Source organism: Oenanthe melanoleuca, chromosome 4, assembly GCF_029582105.1.
Source record: "Oenanthe melanoleuca isolate GR-GAL-2019-014 chromosome 4, OMel1.0, whole genome shotgun sequence".
Taxonomy (NCBI): domain Eukaryota; kingdom Metazoa; phylum Chordata; class Aves; order Passeriformes; family Muscicapidae; genus Oenanthe; species Oenanthe melanoleuca.
The window spans coordinates 8,750,209-8,775,905 of NC_079337.1; the positions used below are offsets into that span (position 1 = coordinate 8,750,209).

At 34.9% G+C, this 25,697-nt stretch overlaps 1 long non-coding RNA gene across 5 annotated transcripts in view; it reads right to left on the minus strand.

Moving 5' to 3' along the window:
• LOC130252575 (uncharacterized) overlaps positions 1-25,697 on the minus strand; it is a 112,816-nt gene that overhangs the window by 21,588 nt on the left and 65,531 nt on the right. For 3 of the 5 annotated variants that reach the window (XR_008840387.1, XR_008840385.1, XR_008840391.1), the window contains exon 5: positions 5,369-5,621. This is a non-coding gene — a long non-coding RNA (uncharacterized LOC130252575). The other 2 variants (XR_008840388.1, XR_008840386.1) reach the window with 2 other exon arrangements.

The window sequence follows — 25,697 nt, forward strand, 5'->3', positions numbered from 1 at the left end:
ATATATATATATATATATATATGTATATATATATATATAAAATACTATATATATTGTATATTGTATATAATATATATATTATATATGTATTATATATATATATATATATATTTATATATTTATATAATTCAGTGTTAACCTGAATTTATTATCTTCATTCTTCATCTAGACACTCTACATGTCCTACTAGCCCATTTCTGATTTCCTGAAAATGTCTGTTAATAGTAGGTGAAGCTATAATTAGAGAAAGTAAATTCTTTAGAGGTAGAAAATAATTATGGATGGTATTCATCTTATTTAGCTATTTACATTTGGATATCCTTTTCAGAATTAGATTCCTAAAAATGATAAACTGACTTTGGAAAAATTTGCATTACGAATTGGTGAGTGAGGTGAAGGAGAATTTATTCTAAAAATAATTTTCAAAATACTGAGAGGGAATTTTTCAAGAACAGCGCACAATCTGCAAAGGGATTCAGTAAAAAGCAGGAATTCTTTCTCATTGAGAACAGAATTAATATACTAGAGAACACAAGCCACATTTAAACTTCTGTTGCCTCCTGTAGAGGTTACACATAAATACATTTCAATTTGCATGGCACTAGCCTGTGGGCAATAGCCTCATTGCCCTCATTGCTTCCCAGATTTTCATGGTTTACAGTTGGATCTTCTTTTAACCTTGATATTGCTTTTTCATTCTGTACAAACTTAAGTCTTCTACTCACTTCAGGAGGAAATCTTGCATATCAAGAGTGAAAAAGCTTATCTTCCAAATCCCTTTTTCAGGGGACACCTGCTTTCTTCCAGGTGTCTCTAGAAGGGATATTTTCTAGATGGGCCTTAAGCACAAAAACCAGCTCAAATACTCTTTTGTTCTCTTAGGGTAGGGAGAAATTTCAAGTGTCCCACAAGTTTTTCTATAAAAGTCTGTTCTACTATTTAACCTTATTTCTTCAAACCCCAACGATTTGGAGTGCCTCCCAACAGAACAAGTCTCCCAGATGTTCTTAGGCTGAAAAATAAATTTGTGGCACCTTTAAGTTTGTATTTATCTAGAGATTAAAATAAAGGAATAAATCAATAAATGTGTAAAAATAATACACATTTTCTGTGTTCAAACAGTACATGTATAAATAAAACAGTTCTATTCAGCAAGCATTCCTTTTCAACCTCCTCCTTTTTAGAATCCCTGTAGAATATGATTTCAGTGTCCCACATCATCAAGGTTCAGAGCAAAGTGTTGCACCATATAACTCAGGTATAAAGTTCAAAGCAAAGATGGCATTTTGAAAACTAGTGATGCATTAGTTTTATAAAAAAACTAATGACTTAATAATTAAAACAGAAACATTGTCCAGTATCTAAAGGCCTGATTCAGATTCATGATGCAAATGCAGGGATGGAAATAGGAAAGGTGTAATGATGTCAGCAGAATAACAGCACAGTAAGTTTTAGTGTTAGATAAATGTTACTCAACATTACTGTGCTTCTTCTCATACCTTCTATGAAGCTTTTAGCATTGCACCCATGAGCCTGTTCTCAGGTTCCTCATATTAATGGAGTAGAGGAGAATGGAAGGCAGTATAGAAATGCAATTAACAGCAAGAAATGCTCAGGCAGAGGAAAGAAGAGAAAAAAGAGAAAAGCTGAAGATTTGATCTCATTGAAATCTGTTTTTTGTTACTTGGTCTCTTACTGATTTCTGCCTCTAAAATAGTCTGTGTTTTTCTACTGGTTTTATTATATGATATTACTCTAATGGAGATGAATAGAGTACCAAGAGGTTAATGAAAATGATGTGAACTATTAAGAGTAAATTTTAGTGAGTTATCTAGCATAACACAGAAATACAATCCATGAATTATTTTCTTCAACACTATATACATGAAAGACAATATTAAACTGTTAAAGATGGCAGTTATGAATTCTATTTAATATTATTCATATGAGAAATTGTTTATTAGGGCAGAAAAGAATAGAAAAGAAAAGTGATTTCTCTCAGAAACAGCTTTTACTTGGACCAGTATCCCAATCCATCCAATATAGCTGTGTCCTAAATTGTATCAACCATGGAGCTTTATCATAACTTCTTAGTAAAAAAGCACAAAAGCACCTTTCAGGAAACTAGAAAATATATATGTTCCTATTCTTTCCAATGTAGACAATTGTTACATACCTAGAATAATTTTGAGACATTTCAAAAGTATATTTCAAGCATAAATGTCTGTTTCTAAAGATTAACTGAATGATATTTCAGATATTGTTTAGTTAGTTAATAAAGGACTTTGTATAAGTAAGCTATTCTTCTCAGTCCTGCCAAAGTCATCACCATTAAAAAAATGCTTAAAACTTGCAGAAAATGGGGACATTATTCATATTGATCATCATGCAGCTACACCACTAATTTTGGATATTATTAAAAGTGATTGCATTTAATTTGTAGAGACATCATGAGTGAGCTAAGCCATCAAAGGAAGAAAACCATTGTCAGGAGTAATTTCAAAAATTAAGCCTATCCTGGAAAAAAAGTAGATGCACATGCCTATGTGAACTACGTAAATAAATATCAGTAGCTACCAGGAAAGCTTTTCCCCTCCTCCCCGGTTAGATTCTCTTTGCACAATTGTCTTTCCTATTACTTAAAATGCTAATGAGGTGAGATAAGCAGCACCACCCACGTTCCATGTATAGGGTGATAAAAGAGTCTCATCTTAGTCTCTAACAAGACTTTTTATGTTAAAATTGCTGAATCTTTGGAAGCAGATTGAATCATTATTCTCTTAAACTCCAGATGGCCACCTTCCCATTTAGGTATTTTTCTTTATCACTATTATGCCACCACACGTACTGGCAGGTAATGACTATTTACCTTTCTCTCTTTTTATTTTTTTCAACTTACATTTATAGGATTTCCACTGGTTCTGCTGATAAAAATCTAAGTCAATGTCACCTCAATTAATAGTTACTCTAATGTTTATTGTCTCTAATCCAATGGAGATGGAAACTAATCATGAAGACTTTTCTTAAAGAGATAACATCCCCTCAAAGTCATGATAATATTCTCCATGCAAACAATAGGATAGTTATCCCTGCTGATGTCTTTTTTCTCTTCCTAACATAATTTTGATGTACTTTCAAGTTTTATTTTGCTTTTCTTCTGGCTCAAGGGGCCAAAAATATGTTGCATGTCCTATAAGTTATGTACTATTTCAGACCAGGAATGAAGTCCACTACAGCCAGAATGCAAACTGTAGTGTTTTAGAGGAAAACAACCCTAGCCATCCATTCCCACCTCACACAAAGTCCTGCACCCAAAATAAAAGTCACAAGTCAATGTGCCCTTATAGCCTCTTTCAACTGTAGGGCAAAAGGGTTATTCAACATTTCCTGGAAAAAAAAAATTAAACAAATTTCAGAAGAAAGTCTTGCAATACTATCTAGGTAATAGCACCACCTGGTGATTTAACCTTGATGGTTGGAAAAAAGATGCATTTTCAACTGCATAGATACAAATGCTTCTTTTTCAGCTGCTAATCTCAGCAATCTTTATTTTAAATAAAAGAGCTAATCTTCACTTGTGTAAATTGAATCCAGATAAAAACAAGATTGGAATATTACAAAAATCAAACAAAAAGACTCTGTAATATGTGTGCTCTTCCCCAAGAACCTTCTACATGCATGTACCTAGGGACAGCAAGACCTTTAGGAAAAAAAATGGATACTTATGCTTAATGCTATGACATTTTACTCACTTGATCTTTGCAAAGAATTCAAGTGATTTATCTGACATAAATTAAGTGCACTAAACAGAAGATCAGTAAATAAAAATACATCAACTCAAGTATCAATCTTCCACTTATTTCCTTGCTTTGCTTCAAATGACTAAAACTCTGGGATATGACCTTGCAATGACTTAGCTGGCAACCTGCATGTGGAATTTTAAGAAGGTTCAAATGAGAGGAAGAGCTGATTTAGTACAGAAGAGCTTGGCCTTGCTGCTGAAGAAATGGGATGTTCCAGGTTAAGATTAGCAGGAAGAGTATCTTTTATTATCACATATTTGTACTGCAGCAGCACCTTCATAACCAAGCCAAAGACCAGGACACATTGTGCTAGGCTGGCACAAGCCATTAGCAAGAAACAAACCTTGTCCAAATTACCTTATTAAGTAGGCATTCAGAGGTTTAAAATCCTGTCACACATTCAGCTCCCATCTCATGCAGATATACTACATCAGAATATATTTCTAACATTCGGTTTCTCTCTTACAAATCAATTTTAACCAGGCTTTACAAGACAGAAATGTTGAAAATAAATGAGTGTAATTAGTAAGAGGAAACTATACACTACATAAATTTCGTGCTATGCAGAACAGAAAAGCAGAATTTCAGAATGACCCTGAACCTTTACCTGCCAAAATGCACAAAATATGTTTGAAGGTGCAAATAATATTGGAAAGTACAAAGTGATAGATGAAAGCACAAAATGATGTATGAAAATATCATCAAAACAATGCCTAGTTCAGCCTATGCCTGGTTCATTCATTTTTCTTTATATTAAGTAAAAACTATATAGGACAGCAGATATTTTCTGATTTGAAGAATTCAGCCCTTATTTTTTAACAAGATTTGAAAGTTTACAGAAGGAAGACTTTTAATACAAGACAAGTTCTCTTTAAAATATTGGTTTAAAAAAAAAAAAAAGAAAAAGCAACAAACCAAAAACAATTTTAAAAATGTGTTAAAATCATCTGTGAACAGCTTTTATAGTATTACCTGTTAGGTTTTTACAAGACCACGATGCTTAGAGAAGAAGGACTGACCATAGTAATGGGAATCCTGCACAAAGAAATTATATTCAGGGTTTTGTTTGAAAAGAACAAAATATTGGTAGCCATCTGTTGACTTGTAAAAATCTAGAGGCTCATAATAGCTAAAACTTCAGACCTGTGATAAACCTGTCTAATAATTTATTATTTATTCTCTTAAGAAAGAAGAATTTTGCCAGAAATAATGGCATTTCTCAGCTTGTGTGATTGCACATTCAAAAAATGGGAGACACTTTCAGGCATGATCTCACAGTAGACTGTGTGCTGAGTTTAATAAGCACAGGAGAATCTCTCAGCATGAAAAAAAATTAACACTATCAACAGGAAAAGTTGATATATAAGGTATATAGGAAATGTAAAGGCACATTAATCTAGAATGATTTATGTCAGAGTAGGGAAAATCAGAAATATGATATGGAAATCCTAAAAACAAAGCTAACCTGTGAGGTTTCATACCATTAACTTTTTTTCACAGACAAGTATGAGAAGAAGCAGCTACTATGATGAGATCCATGGTGCACCCATATAACCACTACTCACTGAATTTTATATCCTCTGGTGTGAGAGCACAAGGATGACCCCCTGAGAGAATTTTAGTGTTGGGATCCTCCATGAAGTTCCTTGTTCAGAAATCACCATGAAACACTGCTGAGAACCCTCAGCTGCTGAAGGCAGGGCTGTCAGCTTTGTCACGGAGCTGGAGGAGGTTTGGGTCACAAAAATCTTCTTGTAGATCTTCACTCTGACCTCTGGGCTGGTTTGGGAGTCACTGACACCTGGGAATCTCCTGATTCTGCAGATAAATTAAAATATTTCAAAATAAAACAGAAAGGAAATAGAAATATGAACAGCAGGAGCAACAGTGAGGCCAGTGGGAATAGATCAAAGCAAAGGCAGTGACTGCTGCCCTGTTCTTCCATGAAATGATGAAAAATTTTGAAAGACTGCTTAAATGCAGTGGAGTAAGTGGCACTTGAACAGTCAACAACCGAGTGGCAAAGCTCCTTGAGAAAAACCTCACCTGCATTTCATGTAGACTTTGCCCAGTACAGTTAATGCAAGTACAATATCTTTTGTAGAAAATATATTTTTTTTTAATTTTTTTTTTTTTTTTTTTTTTTTTTTAAGGAAGATGGTTGTGTTGAATTAGTTGAATGCTATTGATGAAGTCAGGTAGACTTAACCCTGCTTGATTTCTTGTCAGTTCAAGTCACTCCATGAGTGTGTCAGAGACAGGTATGTGAGCTCTGGTCTGCTGCTGTACAATTGGCAGCCTTGGCTTGCACCTCCTCTCTGTGCTGTGGGACTGTCCCTTTACACAAAAATTGCCACTTATAACTTTTTAAGATACATGGGCATTGATCATATTGTTTAATTGTATCTACATTACCAAAGAGTATAGTTCAGCTGGTACATGCTTATTTTTATCCATTGTCCTATCAACTTTAGTGTGATGAATAAACATTACCTGTAATTAATTTTATTTATTCTTTTGTGTCAGTGTGGAAGGTGCATATAGTGGGGCTAAGAATAGAATGTTGAAGGATCTGACTGGAAACACATCCTTGGAGGAAGATTCCCTGATAAAACCACTGTGGAAAATGCACTTAAGATAGGTTTATAATTATTTTATGGTGGTAATTTTTTGATCAAAATCTGATGGAAGCGTACTACAAATCTCAAATGTTTTGCAGAAGTTTCCATCTATATTTGTGTAAATCACCCAAAAAATACTAACAAATGTGCTAACCAGAATTCACCTCTCCAAGCCATGGCAGATATTGATCACCCTCATTTCCTTTACTTATTAAATCTCCTGCTATCCATAAATTCAAGCTATCTGTTCAATCTTTATCAAGTTGATCATGTTCAAGCTTTTCTAGTGTATGTTAGCACAACAGTGTTTTGCTTTCTCCTCTGGCGTTTTCCTCTGTGTTTCAAGTTTTGATAACTATCTAAATGATGTTCAATGGTTTTAATCCACTTGGGAGCAGTGTGCCTATGCACAAAGATTTAAAATGATAAGATTAAATTGTTTAAACCTCTTTCAAGTTATTAATGGAGTACAATGAACACTTGAAAATGACAGCTGTAAATTTGAAATCCAACTTAAGTGTGAAGGAAAGATTAATTATCTTAATGAGTTTCAGACAACATATGAACCAGCCTATGATATGCATATGGCATATAACTGTATCAGAATTTTTTCCTTTCTGCTTTACTTTTATTTTCCTGTTATGCTAATATTTATGTACTACTTTTTGGTTTTGTTTTGTTTTGTTTTTTATTTGGGAAGTTCACATTATGGAAGTTCAATGCACATATTTATTAAAATTCTACAAGGTTTTTACCCAGTATAAGGAATAAAGTATTTGCTGTGTTTATATTTTTGCATATTTTCTTATAATATCCCATTCCACATTTTATTTTTATTCTTACATCTACAAGAAAAATGCAATAAAATTTTCATGCTATAAAAATAAACACAAATCCTAGCCCATAACTTGAAACAAATCCAAACCCTAAAAGCTTGAAAGAAAACAAGCAAATGAAAAGATCTTTTTGTCAGCCTATTTCCATTTTGCACATATTTATACTCCCTGATCCAAGCTGAGATTGGGAGCAAAAGTGTGGAAATATCATAGTGAGTAGCCATCTAACCCAACCCAATTCCAACTGCAAACAAGTAACCAACAAAAAGAAGAAGAGGAAAAAGATTAAGAAAATAAGACCTACAGCCATCTATCATCTTAAATATTTTGTGAATATTTCCAATGACACTGTTCATCTTTTCTTCATATCCACAATTACTAAAACAGCAAATCTGTAAGAGGTGAGATGCACAAGCAGATGCTCTTGCAGTAACCTGTACTGCTTGTCTAAACTCAGCTGGACTGGAAGTTGCCCCAAATCTTATATGGTTAAATACTTTTACATCATGATTTTGCCTTTTCACACTCTCTGAATCAGCTTAAATTATCCCAGGGGAGAAAAATTACATGCTCAAGACCATTCAGGCCAAGACTATGGCCAATTGGGACTCCCAGCTCACCAAAAATTTTAATGACATGGAATCTTGCTAACATCTATCCCAGTTAATTCCTGAAAGCAGGAAGAGTAGATGGTAAAATTCTCTGGAGGGCAGCTTGTTCAAAGCAACCTAAAGAACACAACTTAGACAGGACAACTCCCTAAGAGCACAGGGGTCAGGAAAAAAGGTTTATGTATTGGGTTGGCATGGCCAGGCTTAGGTAGCAGTGGGGCTACAGGAGATGCAGAGGGAGTAAGAGATTGGTTTTGATGGGTGCCTGAAATCCAGCCAAAAAAAATGGGTAGAGAGAGAGTGCAAATGTCCTTCAGGTCACTTCATGTTTTTTCAGAATAGCTCAGAGCTACATGTCCTCCCAGTTTCACTGATAATCCATTTTTCATGGAACTGAAGTAGGCATTGCCAGAAGATGGGGCAAGAGAAGATGTCATCTTTCAGATCATGTTCTTTGAGACAGCCAAGACCTTTTCTAAATGGAGAAGTTAGTGGAATATAGGGCAAAATTCTGATATGGGATTGCACTAAGTATCCCCCACAACCTTCCTACCTCAATGCTCTTAACTTGCACATGGCTGGAATCAGAGTATTTCATGGTGCATTCCCAGATTTGGAGAAGTGGCTGAAGCCCTTCTGAGGAGGAAGGGAGAAGGATCACAATTAACCTTGGGAGAGAGAGAAAACCACTGTGTAACAAACCCCTCTGCTGCCTCCTGGCACAGCCCAATCTGGTAGCATAATGCCAAAAACTTTCAAATTATATAAGAATATTAAAATTATTTATTTGCTTGTATTTTTTAAATTATCGAATGAATTATTAAATCTTTTATATTATTTAGTTATTTATTTTTAAAAACAACCTTATTTCTATTAGTCACACACAAAATCCAGAAATACTATCCATGTGAAAGAACTGCACACCAAAAAAAGTTAGTAAAGAATTGTTATTTCAGGCATATTTACTCACTTGAACAAAATCTGCCAAGTTGTGGCAAGCAACCAGAAAATAAAATATATAAATTGGCAAGCCCTCAGACTATGAATAAACTAGTATCTTAACCATAATGGACAAAATTGTTCACTGGAAATAAACTCAAAAAATAGGCAATTAATATGTAAATATACCACACAGAAAGAAATACACACTTTCACAAGCTGAATGCACTTTTCAAGACATTTCCATGAGTTTGGAAGACACAGGAAAGATTAGGGCATTTATTGAGTGTTCAGGGCACTACCTGTCAGATAAAAAACATGCTTAGGGTTCATTTCTAAATTAATGAAGTGAGATTTTGTAGTTTATTTAAATTAAATATATATATATATATTTATTTTTTTTTTAAAATCTAGTTTCTTCCCCAAACCCATCTGCAATATAATTAAATTCTGCGGTCATCACACACAGATTCTGTAAAATCAAAGTACAGATGGTGGTTTATTACAAAATAACATAGGAGGCTTAGAATAGATGATACATTTGGTCATTTTTGCACATAAACTCCCTGATTAAGTATGAAAAATGTGAACATTTGTTTGTCTTGGAAAAACTGCTATTACTTGTCAAGCATGACCAATTAGGTATTACTAAACTGTTATCCATATAATTAAGAAAAACAGCCATCTGTAAAGTCAGAAGTTTGCATCTCTGGTTTTTGTATGTTTGGTTTGTTTCCCCACTACCACCACCCCCCCAGCTTATAAATGTAATTTTTCTGGTCTGTTTTACTTATAAAATAGTAACAGAAAAAAACAGAGATTGCTGATTGTAGAGGCTCTTTGAAAATTTCTTTAATTATTCCTTTCTTGTCTCTTTTTTCGTTTTTTGTTTTCTCTCCATTTAGTGACAGATGTAATCTGGAAACAAGGATGGAAAATGAAGCAGATTCTAAGAAATATTCATATTTTTCATCTTCTGCTGCATTTAATGGATGTCCAAGTTGTAGATAACAAGAAAAATAAAAAAAGAAAACTTATAATTTTTCTCACTGTTGTTTAATTTTTTGTGACTTTAAATTTGGAAAGAAAAAATGCCATTTGCTTCTAGATTCTGTATGGTTAAAAATTTTGCTATAGAAATGTAGCAAGCAAGACTAATTGCAGCTTAGGTTGATATGATAGAGTTTGTAGAAAACAGGTAGGGTCAATCAAGACATTTTTTAACATGGAATTAACAAGGAATGGACTGAGGATGCTCTCCTGGTGTGCAGTTTTACCAACTCACAAATTCTCTCTGAACCAGTTATTTTTAGTGTTAGATGGCTTTGATGCCTTGTTTACTTTTGCTTATGTTCAGAGAAGAGCTGAGAGATGTAGAGAAGGTCTTCTGATGAAAACAAATACCAGAGACTATGCCTTGTATGCAAAAAAAAAAAAAAAAAAAAATATATATTCAATATGGAATTCCTGAGTTTTGAATGTTTCTTGCTGAAATCCATGCACTGGTTTCAATTCCTTTATTAATTTGTCACACAAGACTGCTGCATACATTGGTGTGCCCAATGTGAGATGTATTTTGATTTTTTCATCAGTATTGTGCAGTTTACAGTGAAGAATACAAGCAGCAGGTTTGCATGGCATGCCTAAAATATCTCCTTTAGAGAAAAAAATTACATTCACTGTACAGCATCAGAACATGGCAATTTTGTCATGCTCTGTCAAAAACAATTTAGGTAGCTCTATTCTCTCAAGGATTCTTATAAATAGTGCAAGAAAGAGTCTCAAATTCCTGTGCTTCATTAGCACAGAAAGTTTCTAAAATGCCATGGAATTTTGGAGAGAGATGTCTTTAAATATCCCTCTGTTCTTGCTCAATAAATTGAGATACATAGGCTAGCATTTACTATGTATTAAAAGCAGTTCATTAAACAATCCAGAGTAACAGCTTGGAGTTTAGTTGGTGGCTATTAGCAATATTGTCTGTGAAACAGCTGCTTGATTTAATTGGCAAACACAAGTTCCTTTCATTTACTGGCAAAATTGGAACCTCTCTGCTTTCCAACAAGCTAAAGACTGTACCCATTCTAAAACAGACACTATTTAACCTGCCTCATAATTAATGCAGAAAAATCCCACCCTACAGTCAGCTCGACCTCTTTGCATTAAAAAAATGATCAGCTGACAATCTTGGCTAAAAGAAATCACTTTGAAAGTGATTTTTTTCTCTTGCCTTAAATTTCTGCTGTAAAAAAAAACACAAAATGTTGAGTCAAATGTTGAAGATGGTAGGCTAGATGGGATTAATCAATCATTAATTATTAGGTAACAGGGATGTGCAGGGTGACTGATGCGATTCTTCTGAATGGTGAGACACACAACCCAAATTTCTTTGTGAGTTTACAAATGGTCTTTCTTCCATCTTGTCCTTAGCTGTTCTTTCAAATCATTCCTTTCCTCACTAGTAAAGTGTTTTGTTTCTGCTCTTGCAGACAATGCTGTCATCATGGCCTTTCTGAAGGAAAGAAATTTTGTATAAAACTTGAGCTAAAACACATAAACTTCTAAACTATATTGGAGACTTTAGCATATTTGAGATAAAAAAACCTATCTACAACACTGTTAGGAATATTAACTCAGTATTGTCATTAATAAATAATGATGTAGAAAATTGCAAAGAAACATTCCTTTATAAGATGAAAGATAGAAACACTTAACTATATAATTAGATTTCCATTCTTTTAACTATAAGAGTAAGTACATATTAGTCTATGTACATCTCTGCTGTGACCTTGAGAAGCAAATATAAATTAGTATGTGCACACACAACTAGCGGGAGCTGCTTGGAGTAAGAGCACAAGAACAGAGTGAGGTTTTAGTGATACTTTCCCAAGTGGAACTATACAGACCACAGTGGTGAGCAGCTTAGGGACTTTCTGAGATGTGTTTATCATTCATTCATATTTAGTCTTAAAACAGACATATAAAAACACCACACACCATCTTTCATCCATTTTGTTCACAACTGACCAGCAGAAAAGAAAATTCCTCAGCCAATTAGCACACAGCTAGAATGCAACATACAGAAAGGAAATGCAGATGGCATCTGTGTTATTGCAACACCTGGGAAGTGCAGCATCACCACCACAGCCTGCAGAAATAAAAGTTTTGTGTTGTCTTCATACTCCTGTGCAAAGAGGCAAATGTCCTGGATCTTCACTAGGGCAAGAAACAGTACAGAATAATTCTCACTACTATGAAAACTTTCTCACATACATTTAATGAAACCTGAAGTTTAACCCCAAGTTTAGCCTCTAGGGCTCATTGAATTTTAAATACCCTTCTTGAATTACATTTACTTTCATGTACTTAGGGTCCCAAGCTTTTGACCATTTCTGGGCTCAGTGTTTTCACCTGCTCTCACTGATAGCAGCCTCCAGCTGGGAGGTTGCCAGAACGACCTGGCATGATGGGAACAGAATGGAAATTTCATTTTTAAAGTGAAAACAGAATGGAATATCTCCTTTTGAGCAGAACTTATCGTGTAGTTGTAGAAGCAAATTTCATCTGTGGCTTCTGTTAACTTCCTTATAGTTTCCAGTCTTCCATGTGACAGGAGAGACAGCTAAGTCTCCCTGCAGAGCTGACTACAATCAGAACATGTCAAAAAGACAACCAGGGATCCTTTAAACATTGCATTTTCTTTTAAACAGCATTACAGTCAAATGTAAAAAGAGGCATCTGTCTTTCACTCCTTTCAAGATCTCTACAGGCTTCACACTCACACTTTTCAAGAATAGCACTGTCCCCCCTGAGGGCTATTACATACTTCAAAATCTACAAAGCAAGACATAGGTCAGGAAAACAATAACTATTTTAACAAAAAATGTTGTCTTTCCTCCCTCCAACATTTTGGACTACTTCAGTGAAAGGCTAGATCTAAAAATATTTTGTTGACATCATAATTATTGCAATTAGATTCAATTTTCTTTTAATGTTATCCTGTCAAGCCATGTTTCTTCCTTTAGGAGTTTCAGGCTATTGCCTATTCATACAGACATGTATTATACTCCTGAGCAAGTTACAGACTATTTTCAGAGAAAATTCTGATATTGATTACAAACATTGATTCAATAGGTTCTAAATTAAGTGTAACAATTTGTTTAAAACAGGACTTAAGATAAAACCAGCTCCCAATGTCACTGTGCTGATGGACTACACAGCACTTGCACCTTGCAATGAGCACATTCAGTTCTAGCTGAAAGCCTGCAGGGATCCAGGAAAAATCACCAGGGCTTTCATTTACACTGTAATTTTACTGGACAGCCAGGTCAGACAATGTGTAAAAAGGCAGAATTAAAAAGTAAGGGGGAAAAGTGGGAAAATCATAAAAATATTCCACTTTATGCCCAAATCTCTCTGACATGTCCTGTGCTGATGCTCCCAACAGTGCATGTAGGTTTTCTTGGATTATAAACCCTTCTGAAATCTCAGCCACCCAACCACAGTCCCCAACAATGTTTATCACAGATTCCATACTGATAGATAAAATTCCAATTCACTATGATATTTCTGTAAATAAATCAGGAATCATCTTCCTGCCTTTGTCCATATATTACTATAATGTCACATGTACCATTCATTTTGAGCCTGGTCTTACCCTTGTCAGAGCTTTTTGAAGTCAGAGTCAGACAGCACACCTGCATTGTCATGGTCAGATTAAAATATTAGAGGGCAGAGGAAAGTCATATTAAAATTAATACCTTACAATTAATACTAACAAAATGAATGGTCTTACATGTTGGGGAGAAGAACAGGAATTCAGGACTTGAGAAGACTCACAGAGCTTAGACTACCCAGAGTTGGAACAAAAGGAAGAAATGACTGAATATGCAGAAAATTTGGAATATATGCTTCACTTATTAGAGAATGCAATTTCCTATCAGCAAATAATATACAGAAACCCTTAGGAAAATACCTGCCATATCTTCCTTTTGTGATTGATTTTCATGAAAGATGACAATTTGCAAATTCCATTGCTTATAATTCTCGTTAGCTGAATGGAAATGGTCTGAGTTGTTGACTTTACCACTCTAAATATCACTGCATGAGCTACTGTGCTGTCCTCCCCAACAGCCAGTCTGAGTTACTTTCAATCTGCTTTTAAACAAACATAGAAAGATAAAAATTATCTAAAAACATCATTAATCTGCAAAGTCAAGGACTGAAAAATGATGAAATGCAAGAATTAAGACTGACTCTGCATTTCTATTCCCTGTACCCCCCCTGCCTGTATGCATTTTGATACAGTTTTTAATTTCTTAATTGCATTTTGTGTAGGATGGACAGTGCCCAAGGGATAAATTAGGGTAAGATAGTGAATGAAGCTGTCATCTGTGGGACTTCTGTCTCAGTTGATACAAAAATTGTGAGGTGTAAACTGAATATAATTCAGTCATTTGTCAGGAGCACAGGTTTGATGAGTTATTTAACATTCATACAGGCAGGTTGTTTGATATGGACAACATAGCAGTGAGCTAAAAATCACTAAAGTCTCTCACCTTCTTAATAAGAAAGAATTAAATGTGGAGAGATGTTAAGCAATGAAAAAAACCTTGATTATAGAACTATTATAATATTTCTTTCCATGCAGATTATAATGGATTTTTTTCCTGTAAGAAAATAAAAGTGCAGTTTTCTAGCACTCTAGCACTATTTTTATCAATATGTTCAATTTCAGCAGAAATTAAAAGCAGAAGTTGGGGTTTTTTAAGGAGTGGCTTTGGAGTAAAATAAAGTATTTTAAAAGCATATTTTGACTTCTGAAAACAAGTCTATGCCCTCATAGAGGAGAACTGGAATGACTTGGAGGGTAAATCCCATGGATTGTAATATATATTCTGAAATCAGAATTAACCTGTGCAGAGGTTCACAAGAGATTTTTACCTCTGAATTTAAGTAGATGCTATGGGGGTACCTAAAGAAGTTCAGAGCACATAACTTTGAACCTCATTTTGCAAAACTGGTAGAAAATCTAGTGGTAAACAGGATTGTAATGCCTTCCCCTTTCAAAAGTCACCAGTGCATCACAAAGACAGAGGCAGAACTTCCAATATGTGGATAGAACACAGAATAAAAAGAACTAATATTAATTTCCCAGCCTGCCAACAGGAACAATAATTGAAGAAAATAAATTGTGCCATCATAACTTTTTTTTTTTTTTTTCTATTAAGCAATTGTAGGATCTCCCAGAGTACTCTGCTACTCTTACTCTATCACAAATTTCCCTGAGATATGTCAGGAACCATCCCAACCCCTAACACTCCTTACTCCACTGAGATGATGTGCACAGTGTGGGGTGATAGAGGCAAGGTTGGATTTCATGGGTAGCATCAAAATCAAATCCAAACAACTCCTCCAAACCCACTTACAGCAAGATTAGATGCCTTTCTTCTTCCCAGCTTGTAGTACAGCCCAAGCCAAAATTGAGCTATGTAGAAATGAGGATAAGGTGTTAATTTGGCACTAACATGACACTCAGATAACTGAGATGTATCTAGAATAAGATGCTCTGAAAAGTCTTATTGGTCCTATTAGTAACATTCAGCAAATAATGAGTTGCCTCTTGGATATGTTCTTTTTCTTCACAATTTTGTCACATTCTCAATATACCTCCTTAAACCACTTTACTGTAAGAATAAAAGAGATTTGAATCACTAACAAATTTTTATTTTTAAAAATGTATTAGAGTCCCTGCTTCTTTAAAGGTTAAAATATTCTGAAATTCTGGAAAAATTTATCTGAGTATCGATCTTTTAAAAAAAACCTGTGGTAGAAAGTTCTTAGGCAAATTACACTCAGATCAAAGTTCCTTAGGGTCAATCATCTGAAATGGGGCCAAGGCTGTAATATGCAAACTTCTGTGGCAGCACTATTATTGGGCAGAGATTGTGAGAAGAATAAAAAATATTTTGATTTTCTAGAAAGTGACAAAGGTTAATGGCATATATTTTGTACAACATATAAGGTAGTGAACTCAGTTCAAACTGGCACTAAAAGGAAAAATGTTTTCAATAAATGTTAACTACTTCATATTTAGGGAAAATACAAAAATAATTAATCTCCTTGATCAATCATCAAGCAGTGGTTTTCTTTTCTCCTTAAATTACTTTTACAATGTTATTTTTTAGTACACTTGTTATTGCACAGTATTTATTCTTCACTGATATCTCCTTCAAGAGTATCTTCTCCCTGATTATTAATTAAGGTTTTTGTTATCTTCACACATAGATGTTGTTTTGAGTTTTCTCCCTCCTTACTGTAGGAGAAATAGCTTTAACTTGAAGGAGAAATTATAAACTTCAGACAAAAACCAGGGAGCTGAATCTAATGTAGCTGTGGAGAATTCATTTTGTGGACTCTTAACAAATACAGTTTTGTTCCTTCAAAGTTATTACTGAAATTCATGATGAAGTAGAAGAATGCAGTTATTATGCCAAAGACATTGATATTTTCTGTGCCAGACAGATACAGAAAACAGGATAAAGACACAGGTAGCGATAGCAAAAAAACCCACATCTGTACTGACCAGTAATGCTGGGATGGTGAATTACTGTTTAGAAACCAGCTAAAATTTGAAAGGCCTTGTTAAACTTAATCTGAGTATTTGCAGCATATCTGCATAATGATTCCAGTGGGATTTATCTATTCTGAAATAGAAACTCTGTTGTTTTTTTTTTTCTTTTTTACAATGGAGATATGGCAAATACTAGTATATCTTACAGTGATAAGTATAATGCAATTGTTATTATTGTAAAGAAAACTGAGAAGTGGGAAAGTGGAAGAAGCCAAATTAATTTTTTGGTTTACTGAGAAGTTAAAGGTTTCTAAAGAATTATATATTCTCAGTTTGCAATGTGAGAGAAACAATAATTTATTATAAAATAATAATTTTTTTAATGATTTTTTTTTCACTTAAATTTTATATTTTTGTATCTGCCTAACAGACACAAAATACTTCTGGAAAAAGAGGCAATCTTCAAACACACAAAAAGTTCAATTATGTTAATTTCAGAACCATGAACTTAACTAAAACAACTTATTTTTTCTTTTCTTAAAAAATCAAACCTAATTGACACTGAGATGCAGCTTTTGCTTTTGTAGCATCTTCATCTTTTCCTAGAAAATTATTCATATTTATATCTCTGCTTTGAGTACTAAGTTCTAAGCGCATCTCCAATAACTTCTGAAGTTAATGCCGCTTGAAGTAGAAATTTTGTTTCTTGAATTTACATTCCTAAGCATTTCACCATCAGAATTTGTTCCCAGAGCCAAGTAAGAAGCCTGTAGAAAGTGAATGGCTAATTGAGGAGGAGGCTGGTGTCTCCCTGGAGAGTGTGGTCCCTCACCTGCCACTCAGAGCACACGTACAGCACTCTGACATTGCTGTCCCCACTCTGGAATCAATGCACATGCACCCACGCCCTCAAGGACAGCTGCTGGGACCTCATCCCTTCTCACATTAGCCCTCATCAAGCTGCTTATGTCTGCACAGATACCAATCAGCTGCTGAAAGGGAGATTCACTGTGTGCCCATAATAGCTCCACACTCCAAGTCTGCCAATCAATACTGACACTGCTCCGAGTGCCTCATTTATGCTGATACATGGATGAAGATCACTCACTGAGCCTGAAAAGAAATTGGGTGGGCCTGTTAAAATAGTGCCTTTTAAGAGCCCTTTCCCCCTAGTAAACATCATATTTAATAATCCACTGACAAATAGATGATTTCATCAACTGGATGTTACCCAGCTCCTTAGGATCACTTTGAATTTTATTAAAAGTCCTACTTACTAAAGCCTAGATGCCATCTTCAAAATTTTGAAAATTCCTTCTTCTTCTATTAAAAATAGAAGCAAATAAAAGCCAAAATTTTGCATTCTTTAAACCATAGTTAAATAATTAACTGAGAAATAACTGAGAAATTGAGTCTTGGCAAATGTGACCCCAGGTCTGAGCACACTTAAATAACTGAACAGGCTTATTTAGCAAAGGCTTTATGAAGCAGCAAAACAGATGACAAACCTAATTTGTCACTGAAGGTCTTGCTGGCACTTGTGCAAAGTGGAAAGAAAACATTCCCAAAATACAATATATCAGACACTTGCAAGGCTATTGCTTGCTGGTCACATCATGGGTCTAGAATGGGAAAACTGGGTTTCAGGTATCTTTGTATTATCCTTTTTTTGCTGATTCAGAAATATTACCATCCTGTTTGCTGCACAATAGCTAGCTTTTAATGCCACAGGCTATGAATAGCAATTGAGACTGAGGTTTTAAAAAGAAACTATTGTGGGTTTATATTAGTTCTATTTTTGAATGCTGAAAAAGCAATGAAGCATAGAAAATGTGAGCATACCCCAAAAAATATATATGAAGAGATCAGTTTTCAAACTATTTTGCCATCTGTCACCTGACAATGATTAATTGTGTGTGATTAGGAATAATTACTGTTTTAAAAACAACAGATAAAGAAAAAGCAATAACACAGCATTTCAACAGCATAGGTGTATGGTTTTCAGCAGTCTTTCTCAGGAACACTGAGTTACACTAAGAGAGCACATATCACCTACAGGCTCTTTTTCCCAGGAAATTTGTCTTTCTCCTTGTCTTCTAGAGACACACAATGTATTTTTACAATTGACTAAGGAACCAGCAGGATTCTATTGTTTGTCATAGAGCTTGTCTGCAGAGAGAAAAAAGCTCAAGTGAATCTATTTCTCTTTTTTAACGATTCAAAAGAACAAGTTACAAGACCATCTGTTAGCTGCATTGGCTTTCCAGTCAGCATCCATTTTCAAAACTACTTGTCTGGCAGAAGATATCACAAATACTCTCCCTGCTCATGTTGCATGGCAAAAGCAAAGATGAAGGCAGCAGATAGCTCTGCTAAAAATATAACTGAATATTAAAGAAATCAGTTTTGGTATTGGACTAGATGTGGAGCATTCAGAAGATACCACCCACAACCATTCTAGCCTAAAGGAGAGTTTTAAATAGTGATGGATTCTATGGCAGGCTGTGGTCACCATGGTGTGGGTTGCTCTGCTGGTGGCTGCTGAAGTCAATTAAAGAGATTGCAGATCACACTCAGAGTGTAGAAAAATATCTGAAAAAATGAACTGTTTCACATAAAACAATGTGTTTATAGTAGCAATTTCTAATATAGTATCTAGAACAGAGAAAACCAAAAAAAGAAACTTTTTTTTCTTTTGTAGGAATGAGGACCTTAATTACAAAAATCAATAGAACTTGTTTGGTTTTACAGGTTGTTTCTTTTTACACTTTATTTGTAAGTTGTGGGACAAAAGGTTACCTAGGTGCTGTATTTTTGTCAAATCATTTTGAAGAATACTTAAAAATTATTCCCCCACTCTAATAGTTGAAATTAAATCCTAAAATACAGTGTTAGATAATGCCTTTTACTGTATATATATGATGATGTTGGAGTATAATACAGGTAGATACATTCTATATCCTGCATACTTCACTAACAGTGTATCTTTTACACATTTATTTTCTGAAACATTAATATTATCTTTTGAACTACAGTTATATTCAGTTACAAATATAAAATTCTTTCTGTCTGCTTTATTCTGCTTCATGTATTTTTTTGATTCTAAATAAAAAAATTTTGTTGCTTACCATAGCATCTTTCTAGAAATCTTTCATATTTTTCATAAGTTCACTATTTTGTACCCTTTAGACAAGCTGCACAAATATTCAGTGACAGCTATGCATGAAATATTGATGTTTTCTGTTTCTTATCTAAACTGTTTTCTGAGAAGTATACAATACAAAATTATTCTGTTCAGTTGAACATGTTGTTAAAAACCACAAACCAAACCCCAAACAAATACATCCAGGAATTTCTGTGTCAAAATGAAATGCTGTGAGCCTGTCTTTAGCTAAACATGTTTTAAAAAATGTATATTCTGTCTTGCCTCCACACTTTGAAGGATTGGCCCATTTTATTTATCTGTTCATCAGTTTCTGCACTTTAGCCCTGAAATCTGCAAGTGCCAGAGAAGCACACTGATTTCTGGTGGTCAAAAAACACAATTTAACTCTGTGAGTCAGGACACACTTTAACTGCACATTGCAGGTTGTAGCCTCATGATATTACCTTCAACAAGAGAATTGGAATAACTGTAGTAAGACAGAGGGAAAAAAAAGAAAAAAATCAAATAAGTTCATCAAAGTACAAATTTTGAGACGTGGACTGAATCCTGCAAATGCTCCCCATAATATTAGAGCAAATGATAGGCAACTCTGGCTATTTCTAAACTGGGAAAACCCAATTATCAGACCTGTGCCTTTTCACAGATCCTTGGCAGATATCCACTTATTATGGGGCACACCAGATTAGAGTAGCTCTTCTATGGACTGTTCAGCAAGCCATATATTTTGAGTTTTATTGTGTTATTTAATTTTCTGTGTATTCAGCTGCTCCCCCAAACAGAGAAATCCTTCAGGATTTATAGGCTCTGTTACTTTAGGGATATTTCCTAATCTTAATATGCTTTACTCAAGGAAATCTTGAAAGGTGATGGGCTTAACCAAAAAGCATCTATGCTGCTGTGCTGGTTTTGACTGGCATGAAGTTAATTTTCTTCATAGTAACTGCTGTGTTTTGCATTTATGATCCCAAGAGTACTGCTAATACAGGGATGTTTTCATTATTGCTGATCAGGACTTACATGGAGTGAAGGACTCTCCTGCCTCTCACTCCACCCCAAAGAAGGAATGAGGATTTGGGAGGGGACACAGCTGGGACAGCCAATTCCATGGGATCTCCCATTCCATATGGTGTGATGCTCAGCATATACAACTGAAGAACAAAGAGGAAGAGGGGGATATTTTGGAGTGATGCCCTTTTTTTCACCACTACATGTGAAGGAGCTCTGCTTTTCTGGGCTGGCTGAACACCTGCCTGCCCATAGGAAGTGGTGAATTAATTCCCTGATTTGTTTTTCCTGCATGCTTTACCTGTTAAATTATCTTCATCTCAACGAACAGTTTATCTCACTTTTTCTCTTAAGGTTTCCACATTTGTCAATAGCTGCTTTATAATAACTCCCAGATGAAAGAGGCTGAATTCCTGTCATCTGTATTCTGTAGTGCAGGATATAATGATCTTGGTTCACAGCATTCTACTCTGCCTACAGGAAACTAGAAATTGAAATGTATCTCTTGGTCATTATTAGCTAAAAGATGAGTACCCACATGCTAAAGAACAGCTTCTGACCTCCTCACAGGATGCTCTTATTGTAAAATGTACATATCACTGTCTCTAATTCTGTAATTCTTTTTGCTTGCAAAACCACACATGAGTCAAATAAAGTGCTTCTATGTTAACAGGTTTAAGAGATTTTGTGTAAAAACTATACAGGAATTGCTTCTGAATTTCTGTAGATGGACAGACATTCAAAATGTATTTTTATAACTTTACCATTTCATACAGGATCAGTCAGGCTTGAGAGAGAGTTTCTTTAAACCTATTATTGGTGTACATAACCAAAATTTCAAATATTGTTTCCATCACTGAAACATTTGTTCTGAAAATAGACACTCACATGATCCCTTTCTTGTTTTTCAATAAATTGTATTATGAATACTCAGTAACAGTGCATCAGCTAGGGTTAATACTTTGCAGCATGTTTAGGATTCAATACTTTGCCTAGCTATTCCCTCCTACTCATCCATTTTACTGCAAATACATATATTTTGAATGTTGAGTGGTTTGCTTCTGGGTTTCTCACCCATATTCATTGCTCCTTTCTCATGCAGATGTTACCTTGACCAGAGATATCTAGAAGGAAATGCATTCAAACAAGAAAGGAAGAAAATGGCTCTGAGGTGTAACCTATAACTGGAGTATCCCAGTAATGAGTAGAAAAATGAAAATACAGCTGTTTGAAAGCAGTGCCTTCTGCTCCACCTCTTGATTTGACTTCTGAAGTACACAAATGCAAGAGACCACCTGTTAAGTCTTTGTTGGCAAGCCCACCACTCTCTGCCCATACCTGGACAAGCATGTAAATTTTGAGTAATTTTAAAATTTTAGCTTAATAAACCACAACAAAAAAAAAAAAAGAACAAACAGAAAGGAGAAACTGGGAAAATTTTGAAAGGAAACAGAGAAAGCAGCATGTCAGATAAGAGCAATTCTACCTCCTTTCACAACTTTTATCCTAAGTGAAAACATTGCAAATGACATCTCGACCTAAAAGATCACCAACTTTTCCCATGCCCTACAAAGTGAAAAGATTGAAGTTGTGCAGAACAAACTTTGCTTTTTACAAATCTCCACACACAAGTTATTATCTACTTGACAACCCAAAATAGCATTTATTTGCCACGTCCAGGTACAGGGTCTGTACCAACAAAGTGTTTTCTTGATACATTTGCTGTCCTCTGAGAAACAGCTGCTCCAGCTTCCTGCCCTGACACAGGAGTGATGGGTCAGGGGACACCAGTGAGTTTCTCACTCTAAAAGTCAGTAATGCACGGGCTGTGCCTTCAGTGGATGGAAGAGCTGCTGCAGAAGGTTAAGAACTGCCCCCTGCTCTCCCAGCACTGGAGCTGTGAATGGGGAAAAGGCAGAGGCAAGAAACCAGTAATCTGCAGCAAGCCTACAACCTGGAATATTTAAACAGGGGGAGTATAAAGTGGAGAGAGCTCAAACAAATGGAGACAGATGGAGTCTCATTCTATTCAGCAAAACAAATGTATTTGGGGAGAGTGAACAGAAGAAGCAGAGATGACATGCAGAGTTATTTGACTGGCTTTGAATTGTCTTATCCACAGAAATTGATGGGAAACAGCTTAGTAGCAAAAGCAAAGAACTAAAGCAAGTTCAGGGGATTTGCTCACCAGTGACACTATTGATCCACTCCAGTTCTGGACAAGTCATTTTACTGTATTCTAGGAAACAGCTGCCAATTTCTGGTTTTAAAAGTTATTAGAAATGCCTCTGCCCAAATTAAGGTGCAAATGAGACCACATGCCAGTGACATTAGAAAAGTTTTTATTTGATAGTAAATATGAGAGGTTTTCTCTTTATCTAACCTCAGCAGTTTGACTCACAGTCCAAAGTTCCTCAAGGAAGTTTCTGTGGTTGTAGCTTCTTTATGCAATTTTTGCTAAAATGAGCAAAACTTTATATCAGTGGTTGATGCATGAACTATTACAGTCTAACAGTAAATAACAGGGCTAATTAATTTCTGTGAAATATTTTGGAAATATTTATTAACTGATATTGACTTTAAAATATTAATGAAAATGAAATCTTGAAGAAAATTTTTTCAGGATTAAGACACAGCAAATTATTTTCCAAATATTATCTTTTATATTTAATCTTTCACAAAGATACATTGTTTCTCCATACCATGTATCTGAGAAAAAGCCTTTTTTTAATTAATTTGGTTAAATTTTATAAAATTTTTTTTTCTTCTTATTTAAGTCTATATTTCTGTTTCTACTGCATCTGATGGAAGAAAACTAGCTTAATTCTAGCAAGAAAATAAAATTTGCACCTTAAAATACAAGTTTTGTTCTGAGTACCCCTGAAAAAGTTTAAATGCTCAGCCACAGCTCTTCTGAGCTAAATGACATTTGAAGCCCCTTCTGCGTGGTCTTGCAGCACAAGATTAATTTTTCTTTTCTCCTTGATTGATTGCTTTTGTTTTGCTCTAAACATAATGTTTCATCAAATTTTGCTAAGCATCTTGTGAGACACATCTCATCCAGTCCCTTATCCTCTAATGACAGCAGAGGTAAACACATTTCTTGCTTGTTTAGCTAGCAGCAGCTTCAGAATGACCCACAAACCTCATTTGGCCTATAGAGCTATGAAATACTGCCCAGAATTGCTAAAATTTATGGTCCATCTCCTTCAAAATCCCTGTATAAAAATCACTCAGCCCTGTCAGGGAAACCATTTTGATGTAATAACTTTTAGGGATTACAGTGTAAGGTTTTTCATGAGCAGTCTCTGTGTGAGGAGAGGGAAAAGGGGCCATTCCTCCCTGTTCCACAAATTTACTCACTGGGTTGTTTTATTCAGGTTTCTCACATCCACACACCCTCCAGCAGAATGCATCCCACCTGTCCTGTGCTTTTCTTTTCCACACTGCAAGAGGGAATGCCATATTTTAATGGCAGCTCTTTAAATATTTTCTCCTTTTTCCATCTACCACAAATGTAAAAGTTTTGTTCTTTTTATATAGCAGGATTTCTGTCCTTTGGTGGTAAGGAAGCTGAGTTTTGTTAATTTAACATAAATAGTTCTAATACAGACTTAAGCTATGAGCAAGGCTGGTACCTCTCTTGTGTCTTCTGTATATTCTGTATTCCTTTTCTCTATTTCTGGAGAGATGGTAAACTAGCAGTTTTTAAAAACTGTTATTCCCTGGATTCTATACTAATTACTCATACAGTCAGAACATTTTTCATTAATAAATCCTTAGCTTCCTAGAAATGCAGCTCCTTCTAATTGTGTGTTTGTATTGCCCATGCAATTCTAAATTAATTAGATTGCAACTAGATTAATCTCTCTCATTGTTGCTAAACGTAATAATTGCTCTTGCAACAATCAATACACATTTAATTCATAGGAAAATTATTTTCTTCTTAAATTAAAGTTACTTTCCCATGTTTTGCTGAGTATTTGCATTGAAATGCCATTTTTCATCTTCTGCAGTAAATTTAAATTTGGAGATAAGGAAGCTAAGTCCCATGGTTATAGCCAGATGTTGAAATCAGCAAGGCTTTTGCACATACATTGAAATAAACATTAGGCCAGGATATAAAACATTCCATCACACTACTCTGATGTAAATCAGTCTTTCTGCACCTTTCTGTTCTGTAATCACTGTTGCAGTTAACTCTAGTTTGAGAGAAAAGAGTTAGTTTTCAAAAGATCTCAGTTTCTACAGATTTATTAAACATGCAAAAGTATTTTTACTGGTTTGTTTATCGAAGGAGTGGAGCTAACAAAGAAACTATAAATTTTGTACAGAGGGAATTTTCAGTTGCAGTTTAAAGCACTCCAACATCTTTGTTTATGAATCAATAACATCTTTGGCTCTTCTGTCTCTCTACACAATTATCTAACATTTTGCCCTTTCTCAGATCAGTATTTTCTTCTCTCACCTTGTGTCCCTGAATTTTCAGTAATTAATTCATTTGAAGTTACTTTATAGTACAATAATTCAGGCTCATGTGCTCCATACAGAATGAGAGCAAGATATGTAGACTTTGAAAGGATATATTAATTTAAAAGCTTACTTAAGAGATTATTTAAGTATTTCTTGCTACTTACAATAATGTATTCAAAGAAAAATTGTACTGGAAAGGCATTTAAAATTTTCAGTCAAGAGAGTATAAATTACTTTTGACCTTTAATTTACTGATTTTCAGCAAAAGTTTTCCAGCTCACCTGTCAAAAAGGAGCAAAATTTGTTGTTTCAAAATGAATTATTTCTAGACATCCTATTCTTTATAAATTTTTGTTCTGGTTCAGGGTGAAGTGATAAACTATTATAAATCATTTGAGGAATAAATAATCAGACAGCTTATGAATTCAGGTATTTTAAAAACTAATATTCAAAGCTTCCTTGAATTTCAGTAAAAATGGAGCTGAAGTAGGGTTATGAGCAGCCAGTTTGAGGAACACAGGTGCTTCAAGTGATGGAGAAACATGTTGAATTAGATCTGCCTTTCTCTTCCTCAGTAGCAGCAGCTGGTGCAAAAGCTAATCCTCTGATCAGCTCCACAGGCTTTCTTCTAGCACATCCCACAGGCAACCATGTCTTTAAAGAGAAATGA